This window comes from Myotis yumanensis, unplaced genomic scaffold (assembly GCF_028538775.1).
Source record: "Myotis yumanensis isolate MYYU_CA2020_CCGP unplaced genomic scaffold, mMyoYum1.0.hap1 SCAF_1, whole genome shotgun sequence".
Classification (NCBI taxonomy): Eukaryota; Metazoa; Chordata; class Mammalia; order Chiroptera; family Vespertilionidae; genus Myotis; species Myotis yumanensis.
Genome location: NW_027223752.1, coordinates 137,783,296 through 137,793,985, shown reverse-complemented (window position 1 = coordinate 137,793,985; position 10,690 = coordinate 137,783,296).

Sequence of the window (10,690 nt, the reverse complement as noted above, 5' to 3'; positions counted from 1 at the left end):
CCTGGCTTTCAAATCACGGTCAGGGTCACGGCTGCAGGCAAGGCAGCTCCTGGGTCCTGGGGTTCCGCCTTGTCTGTGGTCCGACTTTCAAGTCAAGATCATAGGCCACAGGGAAGGCGGCTCCTGGGACCCGGGGTGCCTGCATCCCGTCTTTCAGATTACAGTCATCATCATGGGCCACAAGCAAGCTGTCTTCTGTGTCCAGGGGCCCCACTTTTCTTGTGGTCCGACTTGCGGATCTCAATAACGGGACGCAAGTAAGGAGGCAACTGGGATCCAGACTGCTGCCTTGCCTGCAGCCTTAATTTCCGAGTACTATCATGATCACGATCATGATCATGGCTGCAGGCAAGGCACCTCCTGGGTCCAGGGGTACCACCTTGCCTGTGGTCCTGTTTTCAGATTTCAATCATCGGCCGCAGTCACGGCGGATCCTGGGTCCTTGGATGCCACCATGCCTGAAGTGCGGCTTCTAAATCACAATCATGGGCCACAGGCAAGGCCGCTCCTGGGTCCCCTTGTGCCGCCGTGCCTGAGGACAGCCCTCCGAACATGATCATGATCACGGGTCCACTTGGATCCCGGGGTGCAGCCTTGCCTGTGGTCATGCTTTTAAATCTCGATCAGGATCACGATCACTGCTGCAGTCATGGCAGCTCCTGGGTCCAGGGGTGCTGCCTTGTCTGTGGTCCGGCTTTGAAATCACGATCATGGGCCACAGGTAAGGCGGCTCCCGGGACCCGGGGTGCTGCCTGGCCTTGGGCTCATCTTCCTAATCTTGATCATGATCCTAGGCTACAGGCAAGATGGCTGATGATTCCTGGGGCGCCGCCTTGCCTGTGTTCCTGCTATCAGACCTCAATCACAGGCGGCAGGCACACAGGATCCTGGGTCCGTGGATGCCACCAGGCCTGAAGTGTGGCTTCTAAGTCACAATCATGGGCCACAGGCAAGGCCGCTCCTGGGTCCCCTTGTGCCGCCGTGCCTGAGGACAGCCCTCTGAACATGATCATGATCATGGGTCCACTTGGGTGCCGGGGTGCAGCCTTGCCTGTGGTCCTGCTTTTAAATCTCGATCAGGATCACGATCACGGCTGCAGGCAAGGCAGCTCCAGGGTCCAGGGGTGCCGCCTTGTCTGTGGTCCGGCTTTGAAATCACGATCATGGGCCACAGGCAAGGCGGCTCCTAGAAACCGGGGTGCCACCTTCCCTGTGGTCTGTCCTTCTGATCTCAATCACGGGACGCAGGTGTGGCGGCTCCTGGGACCTAGGGTGCTGCCTTGCCTGCGGCCTTAATTTCCGAATACTATCACGATCAGGATCAAGATCACGGCTGCAGGCAAGGCAGCTGCTGGGTCCAGGTTTGCCTCCTTGTCTGTGGTCCGTCTTTGAAATCACGATCATGTGCCATAGTCAAACCGTCTCCGGGGACCTAGGTTGCTGCCTGGCCTTGGGCTAAGCTTCCTGATCGTGATCATGATCCTGGGCCACAGGCAAGATGGCTGATGATTCCTGCGGTGCCACCTTGCCTGTGGTCCTCCTTTCAGACCTCAATCACAGGCGGCAGGCACACAGGATCCTGGGTCCGTGGATGCCACCATGCCTGAAGCGTGACTTCTAAATCACAATCATGGGCCACAGGCGAGGCCGCTCCTGGGTCCCATTGTGCTGCCATGCCTGAGGACAGCCCTCTGAACATGATCATGATCACGGGTCCACTTGGGTCCCGGGGTGCCGCCTTGCATGTGGTCCTGCTTTTAAATCTCGATCAGGATCACGATCACGGCTGCAGGCAAGGCAGCTCCTGGGTCCAGGGGTGCCGCCTTTTCTGTGATCCAGCTTTGAAATCACTCTCATGGGCCACAGGCAAGGCCGCTCCTGGGTCCCGTTGTGCCGCTGTGCCTGAGGACAGCCCTCTGAACATGATCATGATCACGGGTCCACTTGGGTCCCGGGGTGCCGACTTGCCCGTGGTCCTGCTTTCAGATCACAATCATGATCACGATCATGATCACAGCTGCTGGCAAGTCCGCCCCTGGGTCCTGGGGTACCACCTTGCCTGTGGTCCTGCGTTCAGATCTCAATCAGCTGCTGCAGTCAAGGCGGCTCCTGGGTTGGGATCCTGCCTTGCCTGAAGCCTGGCTTCTCAATCACAATCTTGGGCCATAGGCAGGATGGCTCCTGGGATCCGAGGTTCCGCCTTGACTGTGGCCTGGCTTTCAACTCACGGTCAGGATCACGGCTGCAGGCAAGGCAGCTCCTGGGTCCTGGGGTTCCGCCTTGTCTGTGGTCCGACTTTCAAGTCAAGATCATAGGCCACAGGGAAGGCGGCTCCTGGGACCCGGGGTGCCTGCATCCCGTCTTTCAGATTACAGTCATCATCATGGGCCACAAGCAAGCTGTCTTCTGTGTCCAGGGGCCCCACTTTTCTTGTGGTCCGACTTGCGGATCTCAATAACGGGACGCAAGTAAGGAGGCAACTGGGATCCAGACTGCTGCCTTGCCTGCAGCCTTAATTTCCGAGTACTATCATGATCACGATCATGATCATGGCTGCAGGCAAGGCACCTCCTGGGTCCAGGGGTACCACCTTGCCTGTGGTCCTGTTTTCAGATCTCAATCATCGGCCGCAGTCACGGCGGATCCTGGGTCCTTGGATGCCACCATGCCTGAAGTGCGGCTTCTAAATCACAATCATGGGCCACAGGCAAGGCCGCTCCTGGGTCCCCTTGTGCCGCCGTGCCTGAGGACAGCCCTCCGAACATGATCATGATCACGGGTCCACTTGGATCCCGGGGTGCAGCCTTGCCTGTGGTCATGCTTTTAAATCTCGATCAGGATCACGATCACTGCTGCAGTCATGGCAGCTCCTGGGTCCAGGGGTGCTGCCTTGTCTGTGGTCCGGCTTTGAAATCACGATCATGGGCCACAGGTAAGGCGGCTCCCGGGACCCGGGGTGCTGCCTGGCCTTGGGCTCATCTTCCTAATCGTGATCATGATCCTCGGCTACAGGCAAGATGGCTGATGATTCCTGGGGTGCCGCCTTGCCTGTGGTCCTGCTTTCAGACCTCAATCACAGGCGGCAGGCACACAGGATCCTGGGTCCGTGGATGCCACCATGCCTGAAGCGTGGCTTCTAAATCACAATCATGGGCCACAGGCAAGGCCGCTCCTGGGTCCCCTTGTGCCGCAGTGCCTGAGGACAGCCCTCTGAACATGATCATGATCACGGGTCCACTTGGATCCGGGGTGAAGCCTTGCCTGTGGTCCTGCTTTTAAATCTCGATCAGGATCACAATCACGGCTGCAGGCAAGGCAGCTCCAGGGTCCAGGGGTGCCACCGTGTCTGTGGTCCAGCTTTGAAATCACGATCATGGGCCACAGGCAAGGCGGCTCCTAGAAACCGGGGTGCCACCTTCCCTGTGGTCTGTCCCTCTGATCTCAATCACGGGACGCAGGTGTGGCGACCCCTGGGACCTAGGGTGCTGCCTTGCCTGCGGCCTTAATTTCTGAATACTATCACGATCAGGATCAAGATCACGGCTGCAGGCAAGGCAGCTCCTGGGTCCAAGGGTGCCGCCTTGTCTGTGGTCCGGCTTTGAAATCACGATCATGGGCCACAGTCAAAGCGTCTCCGGAGACCTAGGTTGCTGCCTGGCCTTGGGCTAAGCTTCCTGATCGTGATCATGATCCTGGGCCACAGGCAAGATGGCTGATGATTCCTGCGGTGCCACCTTGCCTGTGGTCCTCCTTTCAGACCTCAATCACAGGCGGAAGGCACACAGGATCCTGGGTCCGTGGATGCCACCATGCCTGAAGCGTGGCTTCTAAATCACAATCATGGGCCACAGGCAAGGCCGCTCCAGGGTCCCGTTGTGCTGCCATGCCTGAGGACAGCCCTGTGAACAGGATCATGATCACGGGTCCACTTGGTTCCTGGGGTGCCGCCTTGCATGTGGTCCTGCTTTTAAATCTCTATCATGATCACGATCACGGCTGCAGGCAAGGCAGCTCCTGGGACCAGGGGTGCCGCCTTCTCTGTGGTCCGACTTTCAAGTCAAGATCAAGGGCCACATGCAAGGCGACTCCTGGGACCAGGGGTGCTGCCTGGCCTTGGGCTGAGCTTTCTGATCATGATCATGATCCTGGGCCACAGGCAAGATGGTTGAGGATTCCTGGGGTGCCGCCTTGCCTGTGGTCCTCCTTTCAGACCTCAATCACAGGCAGCAGGCAAACCGGATCCTGGGTCCTTGGATGCCACCATGCCTGAAGCGCAGCTTCTAAATCACAATCATGGGCCACAGGCAAGGCCGCTCCTGTGTCCCCTTGTGCTGCCGTGCCTGAGGATAGCCCTCTGAACAGGATCATGATCACGGGTCCACTTGGGTCCTGGGGTGCCGCCTTGCATGTGGTCCTGCTTTTAAATCTCGATCATGATCACGATCACGGCTGCAGGCAAGGCAGCTCCTGGGTCCAGGGGTGCCGCCTTTTCTGTAATCCGGCTTTGAAATCACTCTCATGGGCCACAGGCAAGGCCGCTCCTGGGTCCCGTTGTGCCGCTGTGCCTGAGGACAGCCCTCTGAACATGATCATGATCACGGGTCCACTTGAGTCCCGGGGTGCCGACTTGCCCGTGGTCCTGCTTTCAGATCACAATCATGATCACGATCATGATCACAGCTCCTGGCAAGTCCGCCCCTGGTTCATGGGGTACCACCTTTCCTGTGGTCCTGCGTTCAGATCTCAATCAGCAGCTGCAGTCAAGGCGGCTCCTGGGTTGGGATCCTGCCTTGCCTGAAGCCTGGCTTCTCAATCACAATCTTGGGCCATAGGCAGGATGGCTCCTGGGATCCGAGGTTCCTCCTTGACTGTGGCCTGGCTTTCAAATCACGGTCAGGGTCACGGCTGCAGGCAAGGCAGCTCCTGGGTCCTGGGGTTCCGCCTTGTCTGTGGTCCGACTTTCAAGTCAAGATCATAGGCCACAGGGAAGGCGGCTCCTGGGACCCGGGGTGCCTGCATCCCGTCTTTCAGATTACAGTCATCATCATGGGCCACAAGCAAGCTGTCTTCTGTGTCCAGGGGCCCCACTTTTCTTGTGGTCCGACTTGCGGATCTCAATAACGGGACGCAAGTAAGGAGGCAACTGGGATCCAGACTGCTGCCTTGCCTGCAGCCTTAATTTCCGAGTACTATCATGATCACGATCATGATCATGGCTGCAGGCAAGGCACCTCCTGGGTCCAGGGGTACCACCTTGCCTGTGGTCCTGTTTTCAGATCTCAATCATCGGCCGCAGTCACGGCGGATCCTGGGTCCTTGGATGCCACCATGCCTGAAGTGCGGCTTCTAAATCACAATCATGGGCCACAGGCAAGGCCGCTCCTGGGTCCCCTTGTGCCGCCGTGCCTGAGGACAGCCCTCCGAACATGATCATGATCACGGGTCCACTTGGATCCCGGGGTGCAGCCTTGCCTGTGGTCATGCTTTTAAATCTCGATCAGGATCACGATCACTGCTGCAGTCATGGCAGCTCCTGGGTCCAGGGGTGCTGCCTTGTCTGTGGTCCGGCTTTGAAATCACGATCATGGGCCACAGGTAAGGCGGCTCCCGGGACCCGGGGTGCTGCCTGGCCTTGGGCTCATCTTCCTAATCGTGATCATGATCCTCGGCTACAGGCAAGATGGCTGATGATTCCTGGGGTGCCGCCTTGCCTGTGGTCCTGCTTTCAGACCTCAATCACAGGCGGCAGGCACACAGGATCCTGGGTCCGTGGATGCCACCATGCCTGAAGCGTGGCTTCTAAATCACAATCATGGGCCACAGGCAAGGCCGCTCCTGGGTCCCCTTGTGCCGCAGTGCCTGAGGACAGCCCTCTGAACATGATCATGATCACGGGTCCACTTGGGTCCCGGGGTGCGCCTTGCATGTGGTCCTGCTTTTAAATCTCGATCGTGATCACGATCACGGTTGCAGGCAAGGCAGCTCCAGGGTCCAGGGGTGCCGCCTTGTCTGTGGTCAGGCTTTGAAATCACGATCATGGGCCACAGGCAAGGCGGCTCCTGGAAACCGGGGTGCCACCTTCCCTGTGGTCTGTCCTTCTGATCTCAATCACGGGACGCAGGTGTGGCGGCTCGTGGGACCTAGGGTGATGCCTTGCCTGCAGCCTTAATTTCCAAATACTATCACGATCAGGATCAAGATCACGGCTGCAGGCAAGGCAGCTGCTGGGTCCAGGGTTGCCGCCTTGTCTGTTGTCCGGCTTTGAAATCACGATCATGGGCCACAGTCAAAGCGTCTCCGGGGACCTAGGTTGCTGCCTGGCCTTGGGCTAAGCTTCCTGATCGTGATCATGATCCTGGGCCACAGGCAAGATGGCTGATGATTCCTGCGGTGCCACCTTGCCTGTGGTCCTCCTTTCAGACCTCAATCACAGGCGGAAGGCACACAGGATCCTGGGTCCGTGGATGCCACCATGCCTGAAGCGTGGCTTCTAAATCACAATCATGGGCCACAGGCAAGGCCGCTCCTGGGTCCCGTTGTGCTGCCATGCCTGAGGACAGCCCTCTGAACAGGATCATGATCACGGGTCCACTTGGGTCCTGGGGTGCCGCCTTGCATGTGGTCCTGCTTTTAAATCTCGATCAGGATCACTATCACGGCTGCAGGCAAGGCAGCTCCTGGGTCCAGGGGTGCCGCCTTTTCTGTGATCCGGCTTTGAAATCACTATCATGGGCCACAGGCAAGGCCGCTCCTGGGTCCCGTTGTGCTGCCGTGCCAGAGGACAGCCCTCTGAACATGATGATGATCACGGGTCCACTTGGGTCCCGGGGTGCCTCCTTGCATGTGGTCCTGCTTTTAAATCTCGATCAGGATCACTATCACGGCTGCAGGCAAGGCAGCTCCTGGACCAGGGGTGCCGCCTTCTCTGTGGTCCGACTTTCAAGTCAAGATCAAGGGCCACATGCAAGGCGACTCCTGGGACGAGGGGTGCTGCCTGGCCTTGGGCTGAGCTTTCTGATCATGATCATGATCCTGGGACACAGGCAAGATGGTTGAGGATTCCTGGGGTGCCGCCTTGCCTGCTTTCAGACCTCAATCACGGGGCTCAGGCACTCTGGATCCTGGGTCCATGGATGCCACCATGCCTGAAGCGCGGCTTCTAAATCACAATCATGGGCCACAGGCAAGGCCGCTCCTGGGTCACGTTGTGCTTCCATGCCTGAGGACAGCCCTCTGAACATGATCATGATCACGGGTCCAGGGGTGCCGCCTTTTCTGTGATCCGGCTTTGCAATCACTATCATGGGCCACAGGCAAGGCCGCTCCTGGGTCCCGTTGTGCTGCCGTGCCTGAGGACAGCCCTCTGAACATGATGATGATCACGGGTCCAATTGGGTCCCGGGGTGCCGCCTTGCATGTGATCCTGCTTTTAAATCTCGATCAGGATCACTATCACGGCTGCAGGCAAGGCAGCTCCTGGGTCCAGGGGTGCCGCCTTCTCTGTGGTCCGACTTTCAAGTCAAGATCAAGGGCCACATGCAAGGCGCCACCTGGGACCAGGGGTGCTGCCTGGCCTTGGGCTCAGCTTTCTGATCATGATCATGATCCTGGGCCACAGGCAAGATGGTTGAGGATTCCTGGGGTGCCGCCTTGCCTGCTTTCAGACCTCAATCACGGGGCTCAGGCACTCCGGATCCTGGGTCCTTGGATGCCACCATGAAGAAACGCGGCTTCTCAATCACAATCATAGGCCACAGGCAAGGCCGCTCCTGGGTCCCGTTGTGCCGCCATGCCTGAGGACAGCCCTCTGAACATGATCAGGATCACGGGTTCAAATGGGTCCCGGTGTGCCGACTTGCCCATGGTCCTGCTTTCAGATTACAATCATGATCACGATCATCTTCACAGCTGCTGGCAAGTCCGCCCCTGGGTCCCGGGGTGCCAACTTGCCTGTGGTCCTGCTTTCAGATCTCAATCAGCAGATGCAGGCAAGGTGGCTCCTGGGTCCTGGGATCCTGTATTGCCTGAAGCCTGGCTTCTCAATCACAATCTTGGGCCATAGGCAGGATGGCTCCTGGGATCCGAGGTGCCGCCTTGACTGTGGCCTGGCTTTCAAATCACGGTCAGGATCACGGCTGCAGGCAAGGCAGCTCCTGGGTCCTGGGGTTCCACCTTGTCTGTGGTCCGACTTTCAAGTCAAGATCATAGGCCACAGGGAAGGCGGCTCCTGAGACCCGGGGTGCCTGCATCCCGGCTTTCAGATTACAGTCATCATCATGGGCCACGAGCAAGCTGGATTCTGTGTCCAGGGTCCCCACTTTTCTTGTGGTCCGACTTGCGGATCTCAATAACGGGACGCAAGTAAGGAGGCACCTGGGACCCAGACTGCTGCCTTGCCTGCAGCCTTAATTTCCGAGTACTATCATGATCACGATCATGATCATGGCTGCAGGCAAGGCACCTCCTGTGTCCAGGGGTACCACCTTGCCTGTGGTCCTGTTTTCAGATCTCAATCACCGGCCGCAGGCACGGCGGATCCTGGGTCCTTGGATGCCACCATGCCTCTAGTGCGGCTTCTAAATCACAATCATGGGCCACAGGCAAGGCCGCTCCTGGGTCCCCTTGTGCCGCCGTGCCTGAGGACAGCCCTCTGAACATGATCATGATCCCGGGTCCACTTGGGTCCCGGGGTGCAGCCTTGCCTGTGGTCCTGCTTTTAAATCTCGATCAGGATCACGATCACGGCTGCAGTCAAGGCAGCTCCTGGGTCCAGGAGTGCCGCCTTGTCTGTGGTCCGGCTTTGAAATCACGATAATGGGCCACAGGCAAGGCGGCTCCTGGGACCCGGGGTGCTGCCTGGCCTTGGGCTCAGCTTCCTGATCGTGATCATGATCCTGGGCCACAGGCAAGATGGCTGACGATTCCTGGGGTGCCTCCTTGCCTGTGGTCCTGCTTTCAGATCACAAGCAGGATCAGGATCATGATCACAGCTGCAGGCAAGGCCGCTGCTTGGTCCTGGGGTGCCACCTTACCTGTGGTCCAGCTTTTAGATCTCAATCAGGGGCTGCAGGCAAGGCAGCTCCTGGGTCCCGGTGTGCCGCCATGTCCGTAGTCCGACCTTCAAGTCAAGATCATTGGCCACAGGCAATGCGGCTCCTGGGTCTCGGGGTGCCTGTATCCCGGCTTTCTGATTACAGTCATCATCATGGGCCATAAGCAAGCTGGTTCCTGTGTCCAGGGGCGCCACTTTGCCTGTAGTCCGACTTGTGGATCTCAATCATGGGACGCAGGTAAGGAGGCACCTCGGACCCAGACTGCTGCCTTGCCTAAAGCCTTAATTTCCGAGTACTATCACGATCACGATCATGATCATGGCTGCAGGCCAGGCACCTCCTGGGTCCCGGGGTGACACCTTGCTTGTGGTCCTGTTTTCAGATCTCAATCACCGGCCGCAGGCACGGAGGATTCTGGGTCCTTGGATGCCACCATGACTGAAGCACGGCTTCTAAATCACAATCATGGGCCACAGGCAAGGCCGCTCCTGGGTCCCGTTGTGCCGCCGCGCCTGAGGACAGCCCTCTGAACATGATCATGATCATGGGTCCATTTTGGTCCCGCGTGCCGCCTTGCCTGTGGTCCTGCTTTTAAATCTCGATCAGGATCACGATCACGGCTGCAGGCAAGGCAGCTCCTGTGTCCCGGTGTGCCGAATTGCCTGTGGTCCTGCTTTCAGATCACAATCACGATCACGATCATGATCACAGCTGCAGGCAAGGCCGCTCCTGGGTACAGGGGTGCCGCCTTGTCTGTGGTCCAGCTTTCAGATCTCAATCATGGGCTGCAGGCAAGGCGGCTCCTGGGTCCTGGTATGCTGCCTTACCTGAAACCTGGCTTCTAAATCACAATCTTGGGCCATAGGCAGGATGGCTCCTGGGATCCGAGGTGCCGCCTTGACTGTGGCCCGGCTTTCAAATCACGGTCAGTATCACTGCTGCAGGCAGGCAGCTCCTGGGTCCCGGCGTGCCGCCTTGTCTGTGGTCCGTCTTTCAAATAATGATCATGGGCCACAGGCAAGGCGGCTCCTGTGACCCAGATCGCTGCCTTGCCTGCAGCCTTAATTTCCGAGTCCTATCACTATCATGATCGTGATCACGGCTGCAGGCAAGACACCTCCTGTTTCCCGGGGTGCCACCTTGCCTGTGGGACTGCTTTCAGATCTCAATCACGGGCCGCAGGCACAGTGGCTCCTTGGACCCGAGGTGCCGCCTTGACTGCTACCGGGGTTTCAAATCAGTATCACAGGCTGCAGGCAAGGCAGCTCCTGGGTTCCGGGGTTTCGCCTTGCCTGTGGTCCGGTATTCCAATCTCAATCACGGGCAGCAGGCACAGCAGCTCCTTGGTCCTGGGGTGCCCCCTTGCCTGAAGCCCGGCTTCTAAATCTCAATCATGGGCCACAGGCAAGGCGGCTCCTGGGACCCAGGGTGTCACCATGCCTGAGTGCAGGCTTTCAAATCACGATCATGATCAACGTCCAGAGGCAAGGCGGCTCCTGGGACCCGGTGTGCGCCGTGCCTGAGGTCGGCCCTCTGATCATGATCAGGATCACTGGTCCCCTTGTTTCCTGGGATGCCGCCTTGCCTTGGTCCTGCTTTCCGATCTCAATCTCAGGCCGAAGGGCACAGTGGCTCCT